The sequence below is a fragment of the Mustela putorius genome, unplaced genomic scaffold (genome assembly GCF_011764305.1).
Source record: "Mustela putorius furo isolate JIRA1106 unplaced genomic scaffold, ASM1176430v1.1 tig00003858_pilon_pilon_pilon, whole genome shotgun sequence".
NCBI lineage: Eukaryota > Metazoa > Chordata > Mammalia > Carnivora > Mustelidae > Mustela > Mustela putorius.
The window spans coordinates 43603355-43626744 of record NW_025422010.1 but is presented as its reverse complement, the minus strand read 5'-3'; the positions used below and the strand labels follow the sequence as shown (position 1 = coordinate 43626744).

Here is a 23390-nt window from a genome sequence, read left to right as displayed (position 1 = left end):
CCCTGTGTCCATTCCTAGAGTGATTTTTTTTTTTCAGTGTGTTCTTAGAGTGTTAACTGTGTCGCTTACGCTCCCTCCAAATTTAGCTTTTTCCTTAAGTGAGTATTTTTCATTATAGGGAAATTAGAGATTTAGCTAGTTTGGGGTTGTTCCGCTGCTTGCTTGTGTAGTCGACCACGATTACTATTATCCTAACTGTAAATAATAACTTTTTACATATTGATGTTAAAATCCTGAATCCATCCAGACTCTACTCAGTTTCTATCCTTTGTTACAGGTTTTTTGTCTTTTTAATCACTAAATCTAGAAGATGAATTTCTTTCTAATACGAAGGTACACATTTTTAAACTTTCAGTCAGGAAGTACCTTCTGAAAGGTTAGTGGTTGATGAAAATATTACTCCATTAATGAAATGATTTGATACTGATTGGAGTAAATTCCTGCCATTTGTTACAAAGCAAGAATAAAGATCTTTCTAAGATGTTCTAAAGAAACCAAAATTCTGTTCATTCTTAGGGATATTACACAGTCACAGTGAGTCTTTTCATGGTAGGTGTTGGACAGAAATTCTTCAGCCGCACTAGAAAACTGGAGAACAGAGATTTGATGATGGGTAAGATCAGTGCCCTAGGATCGTTTTGTGAGCTTTAGGATTAACCTCCACAAGCATGAAGGAGAAATGTTTGGGTGTGGTACAGGACTGTCGTCTGGCCCCTATGATTCCGTTTTTCTTTCCGCCATTTCGGTGACCCACAATTAGTTACTTTCCAGCAGGGAGGCAGATGACCTCTGTAGCCTACCACAGCCTCACAACACCTGTGTCCTAACCCTCACTTCGTCTCCTGTAGGCATTTCTCTATCACAAGAAGAAGGGTGATATTTTGAGCGAGAGAGACCACATTTACATAACTTTTGTTTTACAGCATATTGTTGTCAGTGTTTTATCATTCTTGTTAATCTACTGTGTCTAATTTATAAATCAACTTTATCATAGGTATGCAGGTATAGGGAAAAACAGTACGTTTAGGGTTCGGTACTAATCGTGGTTTCAGGGATCCACTGGGGGTTCGGTACTAATCATGGTTTCAGGGATCCACTAGGGGTCTTGGAACATCCTCCTCAGACAAAGGAACAGAATGCTATACTTCTACAACTCCCAGCATAGACTAAACAACCAACGAATATGAATTTCTAGTACCTCATATAAGGTCAAGATCTTTCAGAGGACCTTGCAAATAATCTACTTTGGAGACTTTCCTTGCCAGAGGAAGCCAAAGCTGCCTGAAAATGTTAGCAAAACTGAGAAGCACTTATCCAAGTTCTAAGTCTAGAACTGCCTTTCCTCGGTGTTTGCATTCATTTTCTTGCGTAGGGAAGGACAGGGAGAGAGGCTCTAGGAAACCTGTGCACCTGCCTTTATCAGGGAATTGCCACCAGTCGTGGGTCTGCAGTGTGAATGGTTAAGGAGGGAAACGTTACATGTTTTCCCCACTATCTGAAGTTAAATGTTCTGTAAAACCCTTTGTAAGCTGGAAAGTCCTAAGGAAGCAGTTAAAAAGTGTAAATCCTCCTCTGATGTGTTTTGCTTAACAAAACGGGTAGTAAACTGGGGCTATCATAAAAGCAAAGTGGAGCAAAGCAAGCTGTTGGATAGCAGAGGTAATCATCCTCCATTTTCCCGGCCTCGGAGGGCTGGTGCCGGGCTGAAAGCACTTGGTTTGGCTGGTAGCTCAGGTATGATGGCACGTTGATCTCTCTATACTGGATCTTAACGAAAGAATTCCATTGCAAAGCCCGTTTTTATCAAGAATAAAGAGGGCTAGGGGCGCCTGAGTGGCTCAGTGGGTTAAGCCTCTGCCTTCTGCTCAGGTCATGATCCCAGGGCCCTGGGATCGAGCCCCACATCGGGCTCTCTGCTCAGCGGGGAGCCTGCTTCCTCCTCTCTCTGCCTGCCTCTCTGCCTACTTGTGATCTGTCAAATAAATAAATAAAGTCTTTAAAAAGGAAAAAGAAGGCTAGAATAATCAGGTTTTGAAAATAGGTACAGGCATGTTCCTACACTTCAAAATTTTTAAAGTTATTTCTTAATATGTAATATTTGTTTCACAGGTACAGGTCTATGATTCATCAGTCTTAACACCCAGCGCTCACCATAACACATACCCTCCCCAGTTATTCTTATCAGTGGCTCCCTTAGCATGAAAACCAGACGGTGGTTCTCAACATACTACCAACTCCACCCCCCCATTCCCGGTCCCGCTTAAATTTCTACTTCTATCATTCCAAAACTTTTCGTAAATAAGCGAGACTAGGGGTGTTTATACTATATAGTGAACATCTTTTTCATGACTGTATACTTCCACAGCAGAAGTCAGCTGCAGTAAACTTGTTTGATGGCTATTCTATACCTTCCCGTTTCCTGATAGTGATTGAGTAACTGGGCAGTGGGGCACTGATGAATTCGGAAGGGACATTGAAAAACCTACTGAGACTGCATTTAATAAAGATTAAGAATAGCTGTTTTCTTGGGGCGCCTGGGTGGCTCAGTCAGTTAAGGGTCTGACTCTTGATTTTGGCTCAGGTCATGATCTCGGTCAGGAGATGGAGAGCCTGCTTAAGATGTTCTCTCTGCCCCTCCCCCACCAAAGAAGACTAGCTGTTTTCTTTCAACTGCCATACTTTACTTCTTGGATATCTTAGAGTAATTATTCCCTTTAAAGGATCTTCAAGCTGACCATGAGAAATAATTGAAAACATGAAAGAATTAAATATTCTTGCCCACTTGGGATTTTCCATGCTCCTTTTGTATTAATGTTTATCTCCTTTTACATTTTAAAGGTAACATTTATACACCAATGCAGGAGACCTTCCTTAGAGAAAAACATTTAGATACTTTAAATAGTAGGTAGAGTTCACCAATGAGAGGTGGAAATTGGTAGGCCAAAGAGGAAAACAGCTGAAGAGAAACCATAGATCTCTAGCCCTTCTGGGTGTTCTGGAAAGGTCTCCTGGAAGACAGAGGTGTTGAAACCTGATGCCTTTGTGTTTTAAAATTATAAATCTTAAATCTCTCTAAGTTACATAAATAACTTATTAAACATGAAAGTCTTGAGAAGGACCTATGAGGGGCCCCTGGGTGGCTCAGTGGGTTAAGTCTCTGCCTTCAGCTCAGGTCATGATCTCAGGGTCCTGGGATCGAGCCCCGCATTCACATCGGGCTCTTTGCTCAGCAGGGAGCCTGCTTCCCCTTCTCCCTCTGCCTGCCTCTCTGCCTACTTGTGATCTCTATCAAATAAATAAAATCCTTTAAAAAAAAAAAAAGACCTATGATATTCAGCTGAATATACAACAAAAAACTGAAAAGAACTGGCTTGGTACTAAGAACCTTGCTAGTTTGAAATGGGAAAGGAAGGCCAAAGATTATATAAATTTTTGTTCAGTGCCTACCAGCGCATTTCAATGTTTACCCAAAGTCTCTAGCAGTGTTATGCATAATTTATTGCATACATTAATATTGAACATCAAGATGGGGAAGGTCAGTCTCACCATCTTAAAGGCTGCACAAAATCTCAAAATATAGGTATGACCGACCTATGCCCCAGCGACAGATGGAGGGGCTGTTAAATTAGAATGCTCTTGGATAAGTCAACAGTAGTTAGCCTCTACTAATTGAAACATGAGAAGGCTTTTAAAATGTGATTCTGGCACTGTAAGAATGCAATAATTAGTATTTAAAACCAGGAAATAAATGTTGGTATTTCCCTTTCAAAGCACCAAGGCTCGTATCTTCCATGACATTTCCCAAGATCAAAAGCAAACAGTGGAACTTTTGACATTTTCTGTTGCTGCAATTTTAGGGGAATTACCAAGACATCATAACAAGTGACCTGAATGGGGTAGTGATTTCAGGACTACCTGAGTCATAGATGTAATGTGCTGAAATCGGGAAACCAGGCATTGTACTTTAAAGACGGATTTACAACTAAACAAATAATATTTCAAAAAAGATTGGTAGCTTGTGGATTTTGCTAATGCTGATGATGTATGTGTAAATGACCTTTATTTAAAGTCTTCAAGGTTCACTGTTGGGTGACAGAAGAATATGATTAATAGAGTTAATAAGAAATAGCCATGCCTATTAATTATTAAGACATGGTTAATACCACTTGTGAAGAAAAGTCTTCTGAAAGTAAGACTTTAAAACCACAGAGAAAAACAGGAAAGATGGACTAATTCATTTCTTCCATGTTGGTAGAGTCTGCAAGAACTTGCTGGAAATAATTTTAAGAATTGCGTATGTGTGAAAATAATTGTGTGGGTGTCTGAAAGCCGCTCTTAAAGCTACTTGCTTAAAACAGTCTGTACTACTACCTCAGCTGAGGACTTCTTTTCTGTATCTGACTACTGTCAGAACAGATTATGAATGGGTTCTTGGTGGAGTTTGGATTCAGTGGAGCTTTCCTCCGCTCAAATTCCATATGTTACCGAATTTGTACTTCTTGGAAAGTACATTCTTCTTTCCACACGTGTGAAGTCACCAGTGGTACGGCTTAGGATGTTTCTTTCTAATTCTGGAAGTCCCAGTTGTCTAGGAGCTAGACATACCTTCCGAGATTGTCTTTTCCGTACATGGCAGAGGTTCCAATTCTGAGAACCACAGTCTCATTCTGAAGTTGAGGAAGCACACTCTCAGCATCTCCTTTTCCTGGTCTACCCCCCAGTGGCTTCTCCTGATCCACACGAAAACCAAACCAATCTTATTCTCAGGCCTAGAAGCTTTCGGTGAGGACTCTGGAGTCAGGATCATATTTTATGTTTTCTCTTCCCGAGCAGGTGATTCCTACAGCTTTCTGGAAAATACAGCTTCAGGTCAAAAGATCACGGTCAAAGATTACAGAAATGGTCCTTTCACTTTTACTTTCTTTACTAATAGATCAACCTTGCTTTTGTTATTCCATTTCCTCAACCCTTTCAGTGACCTCCTTCAGCCCTTGACCCTACTTCTTTTAACTTTGCCAGGAATAACGTTCTTCTGCCTTCCCTTCCATCACCACTACTTGGACACCCTTAGGTATATCTTCCCAGGTAAAAGACAGAATCAAATGGACTCCAAGTCTGGCTCTCTGAGGCCTTGAAATCCAAGGAGAACACTGACAGGAACTGAGCATACTACCTTGTAGACAACACCTCATTTTTTAGTCATGTCCTGTGCCTGGTCATTTCATCCTGGAAGCTGCTTCTGGACTGGGCCCACAAAGCTTATTTTTCAGCTTTGGATTTCATTTCAATTCAAGCTCCCTTCTTTTCTGGCTTACCGAGGGCATCTCATCCTATATTTTGCAGACTGTATACTTGGAGTCTCATTTTCTTTATCTGTAAAGTGGGAATGATTCCCTGTGAGGAGGACATGAAGCTCCAGAAACAAAACTCGAGAGGTGCTGGGAGGTGGACTAATAGGCATTTCTGGGTCGTATCCCTCATATTCTGCTGCTTAAAACCCAGCCCAGCTCTGGGAAAACGGGAAGTACTGGTAAAGAGCAATGTAAACCAAAAGTAAAAAGCCCACGGGTTTTAAAACAATACCTTCAGTTGGGTGACCCAGTCAGTACAAAGTGAACTCAGGTGGTTAATCTTATTTCATTTTACCGCAGCCCTAGGGGTGCAGGCACGGACCCTTCTTTCCATTTTGCGGGGGGAAAGCTGAGGCTTAAAAGTTTAACTAGCTTAAGGTAAAAACTAGAATCCCCAAATCCAAAAGCATCTTCAGAAAGATTATACAACTGAGATGTGAGCATTTTCCATTGAACTCTGGTTCCAGAATTCCTGGGCTTGCCAACCAAAGATTTCACTAGCACTTAATACAACAGGGTTACTTTGTATTCCTGTTGTGACCAGGAAGGACCTGGGCTGGGCTTAAGCACTAATTCTTATTTTCAGAATTGATGTGTGGACTCTTATTGGGCACCAAAGTGTTCTGCCAGCAACTGAAAAGTCAAAAATTGGCCAAAACTGTGTTCGGGTCACGATTTTTACTTAGATTGTTAATTTCATCTCGAAGGCCCTAGGATGAACAGATATTGGTTCTGCCAGATACCTTCGTTGACTTTCTGAGGGATTAGTCTTTCCCTAATCATGGGAACCTCCCTTTGTTTAGTGCTTTATAGTCTCTTAAATGTAGTTTGCCTTATCCTAGGGGGAAAAAATGGAGTGGGGGGTGCCTGGCTAGCTCACAGTCAGTAGAGTGTGTGACTTTTGATCTCAGGGTTTTGAGTTCCAGCCCCACACTGTGTGGAGCGATTACTTAAAAAGAAAATCTTTTTTTAAAAATGAGAGATGGGCCTCATCTATTACTGGTATGTGATGCCCCCCCTTTTTGTGTGTGTGTGCTGGACCCCACTGCAACCTCCAACTGCTTCCCCATGCTGCCCCTCTCATGTCTATAGCTATTTCACGTCTGACCAAAGAGCTGAGGTCAGTCCACTGATCTCTGAGTATCAAGTGAGAATCCAGTTTCTCTAACTTAACCTTGTATGTTATGACTGCTAAAGCTGTCCTCATTGAGAAGAGGATTCCTCTCCCAAGGATATCTGCAGGAATTCTCATTTGCCGCCAGATCCCAGAATTGTAAATCTATTTGCTTCCCTCCCTCCCCTCATCGGGGTGGGTGAACCCCAGCTTCTCCCTTGTTTTCCACCTCAGCACTACTGACATTTGGGGCAATAACACGGGGGGGGGGGGGGCGCTGTCCTGTGTATTGCAGGATGTTTAGAAACATCCCTGCTCTCCAGCTACTTGTTAATCATACAAACACACACACACGTCCGCACACACACCCCCAGCAGCAGCAATCCAAAATGCCTTCAGACATGGGCAAAATTGCTCCACTGGAGAACCACTGCTTTAGATAAACATCTGACCAAGCCCTCATTTAGCCATTTAGTCAACCTGAGCAAGTCCTAGGTATTAGACATTCTATGGGCAAGTGACAAAACCACCATTTATGGGTATTTGAGTGAAGCATGCTCTCGAGTATTTAGATAGTTGCCTTTAATCCTTAAACTCTGCAAGGGAAGGACCCCCTCTTTTTCAGGGGAGAAGCCCATCTCCAGTGAATGCACCTGTGAGGCCACACGCTGAGGGGCAGCACCGGTGGGATTCCGAGGTCCCCCTTCACCCCTGCTGATCACTGCTTCCTTCCCCTTGAGCGGTTTGCCTTCCAATGGGATAAGCCTCAGGCTCCCTTCTTTATGAAGCCTTCTCTCGGCCTTTCTGGGGTCTCCGAGATCTCTCCGCTGACAGACAGCAGACCACTGTGCCCCAGCGGCTGGCTTTGCTGCTCACCAGATCCTCCCACCAGATCCTTCATCTGCCGCCTAGGATCGGTGTCCACGAGGCTGGCAGCTGCATCAAGTCCCCTTGAAATCTATTTGGTCAAAGATACTATGCTGTTTGCGGAGCAAACAAAGGAGGACTAAGCGGCCTGAAAAAAACCCACATTCTGGGTGCTAACATTTTATTTGAGAAGTTAGGACATCTGCACTTTTCTGAGAAGTCTCATTTTTCTGTGGCTTATGCCTTTGACCCTGGTTCCATGAAGGAAGCAGAGGTCTTCAGGACCATCACTTCTAGGCCCTGGGAGGGGTCGGGGGCCGCTATCTTACTTTGTAAGATGTTCTTCGTTCACTGTCTTCCATCAAAAGATGGAAAAAGATCCCTAAGTGTGACTCCTTAGTCCCTTCTGCCAGAATGATGTCTAGGGTCACCGAGGCAAAGTAGACTCAAAGTGGATGTCTGCTTTAAGCTGCAAGCCCAAAACTTCTTTGAAGCCTTGCATTTAATCTTGATCAGGGAGCAATTTGCATTTTCTGAAACATCCATATTTGATATTAAAATGACTTAACTCCCCACTTGTACTACTTTTTTTAAATTTTTGTTTTAATAAACATGTATTTTTATCCCCAGGGGTACAGGTCTGTGAATCGCCAGGTTTACACACTTCACAGCACTCACCATAGCACATACCCTCCCCAATGTCCATAACCCCACCCCCTCCTCCCAACCCCCCTCCCCCCAGCAATCCTCAGTTTGTTTTGTGAGATTAAGAGTCACATGGTTTGTCTCCCTCCCAGTCCCATCTTGTTTCATTGATTCTTCTCCTACCCCCTTAACCCCCCATGTTGCATCTCCACGTCCTCATATCAGGGAGATCATATGAGAGTGAAATCGATGCGCCTTAGTGCGTGTTTCTCACATACCACATACCCCTGGGGTTGGTGCGTTTGTTCGAGGCAGGTGGACTCGAGATCTTTAGGAACCCTTCGTGTGCTCCCTGTCTATAAAACGGTGTCATGAGAAGAAATCCTCCAGCTTCACAACAGATGATTTTCCTTGGGTTTCTGGGAGCCCCTTCTCTTGGGCATCAGCAAATGGATTTCCCCGTGGTCAGGCTCTACAGGGGCTTCATAGGCGGCCGGGCTATGAACACAAAAGAGGAACGAAAAGCTCTGGACTTGAGTAACAGTCTATTTTGATCAGGAAAGATGGCACAAATGGGGGAGATGCCAACAGAGTACATCAGGGCACAGGAAGCCCGAGGCAAGGAAAGACTCTCTCTCCAACTCGGGTCTCCAGACTTCGGGGCTTCTGGTCTCCCCAGTGCCTCACCTTCTCTTTATGACTTCATTCCAGGAGGAGTTCCTTCTGTCATTGCGTTTGACGCCTCTGCCAATCCTGTGAAGTAGGGCAGTTCCGCCATTTTGCAGATGAGGGGGCAACGAGTCTCGGTGAGGTTGCAGAACTGAACCAGGAGAAGCTGATCCCAGAACAGACTGGGGAAGCTGAGCCCATGCTGGCCGTTGGGTTGGCACAACCTCCCGGGGGGGGCCAACCTGGGACCTACCTTTTCTCAAAACTTTTCAGCATTTAAAGGTCTCTGAAATCATAGATTATATTAGCTATGGTCCCAAAATTCCCTTGGATGTAAAGTACTTCATCCATAGAAAGTACCTGTCTATTCCATGGTGTTCATAATAATCAGATGCTACTGGCATCCGTGTATCTTCTTCCAGCGCCTGTGGGCACCACACCAGGGGCTCACACACACTCGCCTATTATCCGCAAGGCCAGCCTGACCCCCTTAGCAGATACAAAGCTGTGTGGTGCCTCTTTTAAGATGGAATTAATCCTACATCGCTGCCTCCCCTCCCATCATTCCCACAATGATGTGGTTTGACCCCCTGAGGCCTCAGGAGGAGCTGGGCCAGGGAAGGACTGCTAGCCCCACTCACTCGCACATCAGTACGGAGCGAAGGAACCGCACTGTTGGGACTTGGGAGGCGGGCCAGTGGGGTCTCCAGCTTCCACAGTGAACCCAAGCGGTGGGATGGCCACACGGAGGTGTCGCACCCCACGGAACCGTCCCCAACACTCCCAAGTGTAAAGGGGGATTTGCATATCATTTCAGAAAAGGCGAGAAGACTGGGGAGAGGACAAAAATGTGTTAATTGTGAGACTGACCAGAGAGGGAGATCAGAGAAAAAGGTGACCTTCAGTCCAGCAGCCAGGCACTTGACTAGAGGGCGCAAGAAAGACAACATGGCTCCATAAGTCTTCTGGCCTTGGGAGGGGGTAAGGATCAGGGTAAGGACAGGGTGACGACTAGTCCTGCCTGCAGCCCTTTCCACCAGAGCCAGTTGGACCTGGCCAGGCAGAAGAATGGGACTCTGGGGGCGGCAGATGGAAACTCTGGGCCAGGATGAAGCCTCAGGAAATGTTTCCACCCCCTCCTGGTCCCCACTCTTTCCCAGGCCTCTCCTTGCTACCAGACAACCTCCCACCAGCCTTCGTCAGCTGGGTCCAGTGCCTGGCCCGGAGAAACAGACACACAGGAAGGACTCTGTCCTCGGCCAGCCGGGTCCTCCTCTCCCACTCACATCTCCCCTGGGGCTTAGGAAACAGAACTTCAGTGCATTCTTCTAATGCTGATTGAATTCCTTCCTGCTAGGCAGCTTTGTGCGCCCTTGGCACAAATGAGAAAAAGAGCAGGAAGGGTTTAAAATAGCACACAACTGGCCGACTCGCACCGTCGGCCTAGGCTAGTTATTACAAACAAGAAAACCCAGGTGATTCAATTTGTCACCCACTGTCTTCGGCCCGGGCTCCCGTGTGGGTCTGCATTTTTAAGAGCACACGTGTCTGTTAGCCAAATGGAAACGAACACACTAGCTGCACGTTCTGTTGTGCGCGCCAGGGCCGCTGCGGGGCATGGCCTGGTGTCCAAATAAAATGTGGCTGTCATCCATTCCTGGCCTCGGGCCCCCTCAGGTGACCTGGGACTTGTGATCATCAGGTGCTGTTGGAATCAGCTATTTCTAGGAAACGGAAACTGGGACTGCCATAAAAGGAAGCCACTTCCTGGAGTTTTTCTTAAAGGCAGGTTGGACAGACTCTGGACAGGGCCGCCTCAGGCCAGAGTCTCCTGATTGCATGGAAATGCTTTACTGTGGACCCACCGCACTCCTAGGGAGCTCCTCCCCCAGACTTTTGAGAGGGCCTGTGTCAGGAATACAGAGCCGTTATTTATAAAGGAAGTTTTAAATCACTTTATTAGTTATTACATCTGTTCTAACAAGAGAAGAGGGAGCCGTCCTGGGATGAGGCTGCTTGTCCCGTCTGCTAGATTCACTCAGTAAGCAGCAACCCAGTAACTCGGTTCTGGGTCTCAGCAAAATGACAAGTGGACAGCCGGGGACCTTCCGGGTGGCTTGGGAATGACTGAACGTCAACGGCACAGATGCCACGGATCTACCACAGTCTTGTTGCCAAGCCAAGCATCTTGACTCGGGATGGAGGAGAAGGGCACTGCGACACGCGACACTCGCGGTCCCTTCTGCTCCCTGCGCCTGGAGAGAAGCCCTGTACCTGAGAGAGCCTGGCTGATCTTTGCATTTGAGTGATGCTTTAAATCACAAAGCATTTCACAGCTATTATCTCCCCGTTTGAGGCCAAGAGGGCAGATTCTGAATGGGTGAGAAAAGCACCAGGACCGGAGGAGCCGTTTCGCTCAGATCACATAATTATTAGTTAGTGGAAGCCAGAATTAGAAACTCCAGTCTGCTCTTTCACAACCTGGGGGCCCTTTGTTCCTCGGCTCTAATTTTCCCCACACCTTCTCCTGGCCCAGTCAGCCGGAGGGAGCCACTTGCCAGGGATAGGCGTCTAGAGTCAGCCATGAAGGACTTCATCTCTGCTGCTTAAGACAGGAGAGTCCATTAAAGTTCAAATGCCCCTGGAAGGAGGGATCTAAGTCAGGGATCGGCGCACTTTCTCTGCAAAGCACCAGATAATAGGTAGTTCAGGTTTTTCGGGCCATCTGTCCTCTGTCGCCCCTCCTCCAGCCCTGCCTGTAGCGTCAAAGCGGCCGAAGACTACACAACGAGGGAACAAGGCCCTATTTATGGACACTGACATTTGAATTGTGTGACTGTCACATGTCACAAAATATTACCTTTTTTTTTTTTTTAAGAATTTCACACCATTTCGGTGTGTGAAAACTCTTCTCAGCTCACAGGCCATGCAAAAGCAGGCAGAGGGCCAGACCTCTGCTCTCAGAGGTCCTGGGTCGGTAGCTGTGCGTGGCCAGGTGAAGGCTCAGATGAAAGCACGAGGTGGGGAGAGCCCAGGAGACCAGCCAGTGCCCCAGGCAGGGACGCAGGGGGCAGACAGGTGGCCCTTGCTGTCTCGATGCCGTCCCCTGGGTCCATCTCGAAGGAAGCAGCTGCCCACTGGCCAGCTTTGCAGCCACTGAACCCGGGACATTGGCTGGAGCTTCTCGGGCCTTAACGCCGGTGTCGGTCGGCCAGCTGAGGGGGAGCCGGCCGCGTCCACCCCGCACCGCGCAGAGCTGCACCCGGATTCAGCTTTTCCTCTCACGCCATCCATCTGTGGGGGTCCTTGCCTCGCTCGCCTCCGTAAATGAGGGCGAAAGGTCAGATTCCTCCATGTTGCGGTGACATTTGAGGGGTTTCCTTATGGATTTTCTGTTTTTAAAATATAAAAGCCCCTTTGGGGAGGAGGCTGTCGCTGTAGACTCGGTAGGTATCAAGTATAGGCACTATTGTCCTCAAAGCACTTCTTATGATCTCACCTGGTTCTCCTGAGTGGAGTGAATAAGGAGATAGAATTAGCACTATTGTACAGATGGAAAAACTGCGGCTCAGAGCACTCAAATGACCTTACCAACACAAAGCAGGAGGGCAGGATCTGCTTCCAGGTCTGAGTCCAAAGCCCTGTCTCCATGGCCTTTGGCACAGCAGGTTGCCTCTAGGAGGTAAGGTGAGCCGAGAAGGACTCTCGTAGGGACCAGGAGCCTTGCCTGGACCCAGACCCCTCCAGCCTCAGCCTCCCCTTTGTCTCACTGTGAGCCCTTAGGCAAGGCAGCCGCTTTGTGATTCTTCTGCTGCGTTGCCTGGGGGTGGACATGGGCTTCCCTCTACTGGCTGTGCCTGCTCTGGCTGTGCCCGCTGCCAGCCCAGCCCTTACCTCCCTCTCCCTGCCTCCCCCAGCAGCACAGTCTCCAGGGAGACCCACCCCGAGCCTCAAAGCCCTTCTGCATGAAAACCCCTCCCAGAGAAGCTTTTTTTTTTTTTTTTAAGATTTTATTCATTTATTTGAGAGAGAGAGGGAAAGAGCACAAGTGGGGGACGGACAGCAGGGAGGGGAGGAGAGGGAGAAGCAGCCTCCCCACTGAGCAGGGAGCCTGACTCGGGCTCCATCCCAGGACCCTGAGATCATGGTCTGAACCACCGAAGGCAGATGCTTAACTGACTGAGCCTTCCAGGCACCCCTCCCAGAGGGGTCTTTACTGTTCTTTGTTCTTATATACTTATTAGTTCATTGTCTGAGCTGTACTCAGGATTTCTGTGTGCGTGAATGAATGAGTTAAGATCTCTCACCTTCATGTACCCAGGGAACCCAGGATAAGTTCTCCAAGTTTAGCTTTCAGTGCAGTAACCCACAAGGGCTTTTCAAATGTAGTCCTATTGAAGCAGTCCATAATGAGGTTGCAGGGGAGCACCCCAAGGGCCTGGCACTCTGCACACATTTGCCGCATCCCCGGTTCCATCCACAGCGGGCGCCCTCATCACCCATGGCTCAAGGCCAGCAGCTGGCGGTAAGGATTTGGACCCCAGTCTTGAGAACCCACACTGTTCTCACTGGCTTCTCATAGGCAACTATGCTGTGGGTAAAGGAGGCTCCATAATTACCCCTAAGGACAAACCCTGGGCCCCATGAGGAGTGCTGAGGAAGGAAGGAGCGCAGGCCCCCTCCCCCAACCCCAGCCCCTACCCTAACCGGCTAGCAGGCCAGCGCCTGTGCCTGGCCACACTGGGGGCTCGGCTGCTCCCTGCAGGCTACGTGCCACGGGCTGGAATTCTAATATTCTTCACTGGCAGCCAGGGTAGGCAGGTGCAGAAAAACGACCTGCCAGCAGGCCTTCCCTCTGAAGCACACGGCCTAGGGATGGATGTGATGGGGGGCCCGTTTATAAGGGACACTGACTCTTTACCTCCTAGCCTGAGCTTGAAATCCTGCCATCAGAACTACATCCCTTGGTGTGTTACTGCTTCTGGTTTTCAAGAGACTCCCTGGAAAAATGCTGAAAGAAGAAAGAAAGAAGGAAAGAAAGAAGGAAAGAAAGAAAGAAAGAAAGAAAGAGAAAGAAAGAAAAGAAGTTGGCTGTGACTATTTGTGGGAGGGAGCCCAGAGCAGAGGGGGATGGGGGAAAACCACCACCCTGTGCCAGGGCCCAGACCTCCGCACCAGGCCTTTGCCACCGGATGAGAGATGCCGGACTCAGCCCCATCTTTGCCCCACCTGCTGAGTGCAAGGGACAGGGGAGCAGTGTGAGGCCTGAACTATTCCCCAACCCCCGCCACACACACACACTGCTCACAGCTGCCTTCTCAAGTCCCCCCAGTGCTGACCACAGCTTCCTCCTCCTGCCCGCCCCCCAGCAGACCACCCCACCCAGCTCCTGCCCCCGCCCCTTCCCCCAGGGGTAGTTCAGTTCCTCCTCCAGTACCACCCTCTCAGAGGCAGCAAGAGAGTGGAAAAATAAGATTGTTTTGTCTCGTTGCACAAAGTTTACCTTATTGAAGATTTGAGGTCAAAAGCTAGCGAGTCCCTGCAGAGATGCCATCAGATCTCTGCGACATCACAGCCTGGGAGTTCCAAGCCCTGTGTCCTCAGGTGAGGTAAGGAGGTGGGCTCTAAACCCCTTAACCCCCACCTGTGCACCGGGCAGCTGAGCGGTCCCTTAGCGCTGTTTCTAGCTCCCCCCTTTCTAGATATGGTTGCAAAGCCAGGCTTCAGGCTAAAGGATCTGTCCCTGCGGGAAACTTCCAGGCCGTGTGGCCAGCTGGGAGGTGGCTATCCATGGTCTTCAGGGTGACCCTGGTCTTCACCATGAGACAGGCTGACCTGGCCTAGCGTTGGCCTGCTTCCCCTTGGGCTGGGCCCACTCCTGTAGACCCCACAGGCCCCAGATGCAGCAACAGCACCTGGGGACCTGTTAGAAGCCCAGACTCTCAAGTCCCACCCCAGAGGGAGTGACTCGGAAACCCTGGAGGTGGGCCCAGAGACCTGTGTTTTAACAAGCCTCCTGGTAATTCTGAGGCACCTCCAGTTTGAAAAGCTAGATCAGCCATCCTTGAGTGTTTGCGCTGCAACCGCCCCCCCTTACCTGCGGACAAAGCGCTGTTCACGCCTCCACTTCGGTTCTCTTTGTCTTATTTTATGCGTTGTATCTATTTACGTACACATTACATTTTCCATATAAGGAAAAACATCCGCAAAAAAGATTGAAAAGGGTGCAATCAAGATGAAATTAACAGTATGTGTACGTGTCTTACTTTTCCCTGGTGAGTCAGGCCACGGTGGACATCAGCGCCTACGGATGTCAAGTCCCAGGTTCGGCCATCTCCTGGTCAGATCTGCGGGAAGCTCTGTGGTTTGACCTCATAACCTGGCTCACTAGAAGCTCCCGCGGAGGTGAGAAAAGTCAGCTCTGCCATCCAAGGGCCGCTCACACTGATTTCCAAATCACGGTCCTCTCCAGTCCCAGGTTCCCTTACAAGGATGACTTAAGGCCACCTGTCATTTTCCGAGTTAGCTTACTTGAGTGTAGAGAATCGAATCTCTCGTTCCCTCCAGCGTGCCCGGCCCGAGCTTCAGGCCCCACTTCTCCCTCGGGCTCCCCTCCCTCACCACCCTCAGGGGTCAGGGGCCAGAGTTCATAGACATTTGATGTTGATAACGCTGCACAGCTTTCTCTTTCCCCGAAGGCAAACATTAAACAGACTCATGGTTCCTTTCCCGGACCCCACGGAGGATCTTCCACACCCTCTGGAATGTGTGTACCCCGCTTTGCAGACCCTGCCCCAGACTGAACACAGCACTCCTCCTCTTTCCCGAAAAGCCCCAAGGAGACCTCTGAAGAGCCGTCATCTGTCTTAAGGACCCGCCAGGAGCTGTAGGGTCCACCTAAGGAAGGCTGTGCTTGGTGGGACTCAGGGGGCCACCCAGCCCCCTTCACTCCATGACCCACTCTCCCTGACTCTGTTACCAGCCAGGAGGTCCGACATGGGAGCCAGGGGTCTCAGCCACCCGCAGCACATGCTGCTGCACTGCACCAGGCGGGCCCCCTCCGCGGACCCCCGCGGGCCCCCTGCACCTGCCTCAGCGCCTGGCCCCCGCTGGTCCACGGGGGGGGGGGGCGCGGGTGAACGGGGGCGGGGCTTTCCCTGTGGGGGCAGGTCCCAGCTGGCGACCAAAGCAGAGGGAGGGGCTGCTGCCTCCCTGGAGGGCTGCAGGGCGGCATTTCTGAAATTTCATTTCCTGTCACCATTCCGCGGCAGGTGTTTCTGTTTTTAACTACGTCTCCAGTTGCTATTCCGGTCGTGTGAGGCGCTAGTTTTTTCCAAGGACCGAACTGCTATTTTTTCCTCCGGTGGAGGCGCGGTCAGCAGCCAGTCCCCAGCCAGGATCCGCTGTGTGGCAGAGTCCCCTCCCTGGGCCAGCCCCAGCCCAGAGACCTAGGGACACGCCAGACAGCTGGGGAGCCCCAGTGGAGCCGGGAGCATTCCCTCGGGCAGCTCGACGGCGCTCTGGTTTTGGTTGCGCTGCACACATCACGCGCACCTGGCCCCACCCAGGGAAAGAAAAATAAAAACAAGCCAGGCCCATGCACCTTCTGGGGACCCAGCCCCACGGGGCCTTAGAGTAGCGGGGTACAAACGCAGACCAGAGGGAAGCAGATGGAAAGCTGCTCAGAGGAAAGCCAGAACCTCAAATCCATTGACTTGGGGTTTACAAACACCCTGAGAAGCACCAGATATATTCCGAAGGTCCCTGACCCCTCCATGAGAATTTCAATTTTCCTTTGAACAAAAATCTTAAAAATCAACGTAAACATGTTCCACGGGCATATGAAAAGATCATCTCATACCAGTTTCTAGAGATTTTAGAGCCACAAAATATTGTTTAAAAGAATGGAAAGGAGGACCTCATTCATGAACAACATCACAGTGTTCTAGAAGTGCAAGTGGGGTGTTTGCAGGTTTTCCAGTGGGGGAGACACACGGAGTAACTGCTTCATCGCACCACACAGGTGGTGTCACTAAACACGATATTCAGTGTTGGGTTCAGGAAAATCACATGGCGGATCCTGTTCAAGAAAACGTGCTACCATGAGTTTCACTGGTGTGGAGACTTTGTGCCTTTCATTTGTATACTGGTCTTGGTTAGCGTTGGGTAAGGGCTATTAAGCATACAGAGCTTAAATAATGTTGTGTTCATAGTTATTTAAGTAATATAGGTGAAATAATTTGTTATCCCTGAGAGGATCATTAGACTTTTGGTTTCCTTTTTTAATTTATTTTTAAAGATTTTATTTATTTGAGATAGAGCATGAGCAAAGGGGGGGGGGGCGCTGGGGAGAAGCAGAGGGGGAAGCAGACTGCCTGCTGAGTGGGGAGCCCACCATGAGGCTGGATCCCAGGACCCCAAGATCATGACCTGAGCCGAACTCGGACGCTTAACTGACTCAGCCACCCAGGTTTCCTCTTTTTAAAAAGAGGTTTATACATGACTCAGATTTTAAAATTATCACTTTGGTGTTCAAATTAGATATACAGAATTATCTAGAATGAAGGTTGTTGCTGGAGCAGTCTTTCAGGTTTTAGGACTAGCAAAGGGAGGGAATGCGTGGGAGGTATCCTATCACTTGTATGTTTACTAGGAGCTGAGTTTAAGCAGAACCTGTTCATTACCGGTGCCCTTCCTTCTGCCTGAAATCTTGGTTTCTAGTGCTTTGTGGTCAATAAGTAAAAAGTGAATTTCATGCATGTGCCATTGCCTGCAGGACAAAAGGAAATGTGATTTGTGTACCAGGCGACAGAGGTTCCCTGTCCTCCCAGGGCATGCCCCCAGCCCCACCTGGTCCTGCGGTGTCCAGCTTTTGAAAAATCCCTTCCCGGGGCTTCCTTCGCTCCAGCAGAGTCTGTTCTGTTGGCCAGCTTACTCCATACACACGTCGGCACAGGCACAGGCTGTCCCTCCACCCCCACCCCGGAGCAGTGGCAGGCGGGCAAGTTCATCACCCAGGAGTGAACTAGTGCCTCATCGCCCACTCCGCCTTCCCAAGTCCTTCCTGGCCTCGCTGACCTGTGGGTTGCAGGTCATCTAGCTTAGGCCCCAGCTGTCATGCCATGAGGGCAAGAACCACAGCTTGGTTGGGGTCATTTCAGACCCTGAGAGCCCCGCCTGGCTCCCAGGAACAGATCTAGAAACAGCAGGGCAAGAGGTTTAGGAATGATAAGTTCCTGCACGTCACCAGCAACCCATGACGTGGCAAGGTGTCCCGGCCCCCCGTGATGTGGGAACCCCACCAGGGAGCAAATCCAATCCCAAGTCCTGCTGGTGCTTCCAGCAGAGCCAGGAACTCCGGTGGCAGCAACCCTCAGGACAGAAACCCCAGAGATCTGGACTCCCTGTCTTCGGAGAAGAAACCTGCCAGCATGTTCTCCTTTGGAAGTGGGTGGCCGGTGAAGGAGAATGGAGTAAGCTGGCCAACAGAACAGACTCTGCTGGAGCGAAGGAAGCCCCGGGAAGGGATTTTTCAAAAGCTGGACACCGCAGGACCAGGTGGGGCTGGGGGCATGCCCTGGGAGGACAGGGAACCTCTGTCGCCTGGTACCATCACCTCTGTCGCCTGAGAGTGTCTGACGGCACCCTAGGTGTATTCGTGTGCCCGGGCTGCCAAGAACAAAGCACCACAGACGGCAAGGAAGGTGGGTCACACCCCAGGAATAGATCTACTTACAGTCTGAGAAGCGGCAAGTCAGAGTTCAAGGTGTTGGCCGGTTCAACTCTCCTGAGGCCTCTCTCCTGGGCGTGCGCATGGCCACCTCCTAGCTGCGTCCTCACGCGGCCTTCTCTCTGTGCGTGCTCGCCTCTGCTGTCTCTCCCTGCTCGAGTCAGGTCACCAGGTCCTGCTGGATCACGGACCACATGCACAACCTCATTTAACATAAGGATATCTTTAAAAGCCCTCTCCCCAAATACAGTTACAGTCCGAGGTACTGGGGATCAGGACTTCCAACGTGTGAATTCAGGAGGATGTATTTCAGCCCACAACACCGAGAAGATGGCATTGGGCAATGTGGAAACTCTGGCCCCACACTGTGCCCTTGCCAGTGAAGGTTATGCAGAGCCCCACTGAGCCCACCCGACCCCCCCCCCCCCGCCAGTTTGGTTCAGATCCATAAGAAGACTACGCACTGGTTCCAGGAATGCCTTGTCTTGCCTTTCCTCAGCCCCTGGCAAGGATGCGCCGACGCTGACCTTTGGCTCAGACTCCAGTTTTTTAACCACAGGCTGTTGAACCAGCACTGAGTACTTGTTGTGTCCATCTTTGTGAAAGTGGAACAAAGAGCCTATTTTCGTGTTGACCTGTAGAAGCTAGGTAGGCCCCAATGGCCCTGGGCCCTGGGCACTGATCCCAAATCTGCTCAGCATGGCACAGGCCACCTCAGGTGCCCTTCTGGATTCTGTTTACTCAGACAGCTCGGCAATCTGTCCAGCTCACAGGGCTGGCTGTCACACACATGGCCCTCGGCATGCCACATGCTGGGTCTATGAGTCACCTTCCCCAGACGCCGCTGGTTCACGAGAGCTTGGGGATTCCGACAACTCCGTTAGCAGCAATACCTGACCCGCTCACTGGTCGTCATCAACATGTAGTGACTGGCATGTGATTTCCACTGCCATTAGTGACAAACCAAGTAAATCAGACCAACTCCTTCACCAAGGCCAACTAGAAAAGCTGAGTTAGTTGTAAAAGTTATGAAAGGCATCTGAGAGCTAACACGAGACTGAACACTTAGTGGACCCAGATCCCACGCAGAGCAGACACTCAGGTAGGCAAAGTGGGTGTTCAGAGCCTGGGCGCATTTGCTGATATGCAGAGGACGGCGGGTGGAGACTGAGCCTTGCTTTGGAAAGCTTCCCGGCTGCTGGGCAGGCCCACGTGACCGCAGTAACATACACATCAGAAATGAGTAAATGGGGGCGCCTGGCTGGCTCAGTGGGTTAAAGCCTCTGCCTTCGGCTCAGGTCATGATCCCAGGGTCCTGAAATCGAGCCCCACATCGGGCTCTCTGCTCAGTGGGGAGCCTGCTTCCTCCTCTCTCTCTCTGCCTGCCTCTCTGCCTACAGGTGACCTCTGTCTGTCAAATGAATAAAATCTTAAAAAAAAAATTACAACAACAACATGCAAAATTGAGGGAATGGGAGTTCCATAGCCCTTGCTTAGGAAACTACTAGAGAATGAAGTTTAGACAACCAAAATGACAGCTATGTGGTCTGTGTGTGTGTGTGTGTGCCCGCCGCGCTCGTTAAAGGAAGCCTGCATGACGGGTATAAAAGAGAGAGTATCGAATGTATTAATGCTCCTAAAGGAAGAAGAGAGAGAGGTGGTGTGGAATGAGCACACACACACAAAGTAACCTTTTCAGCTGTTTTCAGTAACCAAATTTTGAGAGCAGTGTATCACTTCCCACCAAAAGAAGGAGAAATGTCTGGGCGAATTGTACAAGATGAGCCTAGAATATCTTGTCCTGGGCGATGGGAAAGAAACTATCAAAGACACAGGAGCCAAGTAGACTTGGCCAAATATGGGACAATTTGAGTATCGAGGACAGTTACTGAACTGGGTGAAACATGAAACACACCCACAACAGTTTCCCTTCTCTGTGCATGACCCTCGTTGACACTGAACCGCACAGGCTTGGGCTGTGCAGTCCACTTACGTGCAAATTTTGTCCAATAAATACAGTGCTGTCCTGTCCACATACTTTTTCTTCCTTGTGATCTTCTTAATAAAAATTTTAATTTCTGGAAACAGAAACCCTACCATGGAGCTGCCACTACCTGTTGGAGTTGGGGGGTACCTGGGTAGACAGGAGGCATCCAGAGGTTTAAGGATAATGTCCTACCCAGGCCAAGATGCACCTTTTTTCTTTCCCTGCTTGCATTGTTTTTGTTTGCTTGCTTGCTTGCTTTATAACCTATTGAGTTGGTTCAAAGGGCATAGAGTTCCGTTGGGGAGACATGTATTTATGAGTCTGAAAAAAGGTAAGAATTCCTGGCAAATGAATATGCTCTCAGGGACATGAATCTCAAAGACACCACGGGCTGTAGGAGTTAAGGCAGGAGACTGACTTCTCAGGGCTGGGGCGGAAAGACTTTGGGTTCATAATGGAAAATCGGGGTTTCCAGCTTGGCTCTGTGTGACCTCGGAGAAGCCCATTCCACCTTTCTTCATCCTCATCGGCAAGTCAGCAAAGGAAGCCTCAAAGGTTTGCCCTGAAGCTCTTTGTCCAAGGAATGTCTTATAGGCCGCTTGGTTAGGACCAACTTTCTGTCCAGGCTAGTGGGTGCTAGGAAAAGGATAGAGGCCGAGGAGATACAGCCATTGTGGGGGGAGGGCGGCAAAATAGCCCACAGAAGAACTCTAAGATTCTTAACAAGGGCAGGCAGGGGTGGCTGCCTCTCTGAAGGAGGCTTCTCACTGCCCTGGGCTCCCCTGGGCTGAATGGGACCAAGATGATCCCGTGTCTGGCAGGTCACCTCTCCTCCCCACTTACCTGCTCCCCACTTTCCTCAACCTTTAGTAAGGAGGTTCAGTGAGTTCTATATCCCTGTCATGGATCTAAGTACTGCAAAGAAAATTCATCCTAAATCGTCATCCAACCTGGAAGGATCTACGTTCCTTGAAATGGGAACCCAGAAACCCACTCTCACCTAGGCCTGCTGATGAGTCCAGCCATCACGCTGCCCTCATTGTCCAAGGCGAATGACTATAAATTACCCTGTTGATTCATCAGCACCAAGGGCTGGGAGGAGGGAGGGGAGGGGGTTGTATATAACCAGGAAGTCCACAAGACCCGGGCTGGAGAGAAATCCTTGAGACACACGGGGGTGGTCATCCTAAAATCCCACTGACGTCTCTCTTCCTTTTCTATTTTTTTTTTTTTAGTTGATAAATCCGATTTTGAATGTGTGATCTGAGTCCCGGCCGAGCCACCAAGCAGTACATCTGGCCACCCTAGCCTGCTGCTTTCTAATCTCTATAATGGGTCTATGGCACTGCTGCCATGTTACAGAGAGAGACACGAATTGTGAAAGAAAGCACTGTGTGAACTCTGAGTGTTGGGCTTTGTCTGTTCATTTCTTCAGACAGCTTCTGCAGGGTCACCAAACACGTGCTCGGCACGGCCAGCTGGGCACAGGGCAGCTTTCTCCCAGAGAGGACGCTCCTGAATGTCAGAAAGAACATGTGACCTCATGATAAATTCTTCATCAACAATTCTTTTAAGTCACTCAAGAACCCCTGGTTGGCAAAGGCCCCAGGTCACCATGGATGTACTGGAATGTCCCATAGCCGCATGGCCCAGAAATGTGCTGCTGCTGGACTTTTCCAGGCCCTCGGGGGAAACCCACCCCAGAGCTTTCCAGGAGTCAGGTACTTTTGGATTTCTTTCCTTTTTCGATTTGTACCCACAAGGAGCCTGGTTCCCTTGCACTCCCTGGGAGGCGGGATCATGCAGAGGTTGCCGGGCTGGATCTGGTCATACTGGCTCATTGGATGTCCCTGGGCAGGTCACACTGAGCAGCAAGCTTTGGGAGGTGTCCCTCTGGTTTCTCATCTGTGTATGCAGCAAGGAAACCATAACTGCCCCCCTTCACAGGGTTAAGTGAGGATACAGTAATTCACACAAGAACTGAACGATGCCTCACCCCCCAGAAGCCTTCAAAATGTGTTAGCTAATTACTCACAGGGAAGAGTGAAAGCTGTATGAAATGCTTATTTCTCAGAGAGGCAGAGAGGCTCGAGGAGGCTCTGTTGTGCAGTAGGGTCTCAACATGAAGGAAAAGCTTTTCTGGCCGGCGCACCTTCCGGGTCAAGAAAGGGCAACCAAATGGGCCCCAAGTGGCCCAGGCCCAAGGCTTGAGGGTAAGTTCATGCACAGCAGCGAGGAGAGGCTTGTCACCAGTGTGGACAGTAACTGAAACCATCCACCCGCCCAGCAGGAACTGTGGCTCCGAACAGCAGGCCTCGGGGAGACAAGCGAGGACCCCTTCTCTCGCGCTGCTCACTTGACACGCATTTAGACATTATACACTGCGTCCTACGGCGCTTGACGCAGAAACACGGGGACCTCCCAACCCCCAGCCACGGCCACGCTGGCCCAGGCGTGATTCAGGGTCTGGGCTTATTTATGAGAGCCCGTGAGTTCATTTCAAAATGTCAAACGATCCTTGGTGACTAATGGTCCCTGCTGCGCTCCATATCTTCACAGAGGTCGTCCTTCCGCGCTCTGAGGGACTCCATGCTCCGGGAACATCCATCTGGGTGTCTGTTGCAAGGAGCTATTGTGTCATCAAATCACCCAAAAAAGCCAGGGAGCCCAACCCCTGCTGAAGTGAGGACTGGGGGTGTCTCAGCAACAAAGCACACCCCAAAGAACAAAAGAGGCAAGAGCTGGAGAATGGGGGCATACACATTCACCCACCGAGAAAAAAATAAACGGTGCATTGGGCAACTGGGTCTCACGTGTTCCAGAAACAATTTTATTACTTTACCGTTTTTGCTCATAACTTACCCATTGAAACCTGCTCTGTGGGGCTAGCTCTGATTTTACCCATACGTGAATCTCTGACAGGTTCTGTGGCTCTCCTTTAAAAAAAAAAATCCTCTGGCCACTATTTAGCAACGTTTATTATGGAAATTTTCATATATAACCAAAATTTTTTAAAATGCTATAATG

The 23390-nt window shown here is 49.4% G+C and overlaps 1 long non-coding RNA gene across 2 annotated transcripts; it reads left to right on the top strand.

Moving 5' to 3' along the window:
* Positions 1-12837: 12837 nt before the first annotated feature.
* On the top strand, positions 12838-23170 carry LOC106004215. 2 transcript variants are annotated; one of them, XR_006602129.1, is made up of 4 exons: positions 12838-14250; positions 14931-15051; positions 21599-22084; positions 22923-23170. It is a non-coding gene; the product is annotated as an uncharacterized LOC106004215 (long non-coding RNA). The 2 variants fall into 2 exon arrangements; XR_001177132.2 differs by having other exon boundaries at positions 12838-14255.
* Positions 23171-23390: the final 220 nt, after the last annotated feature.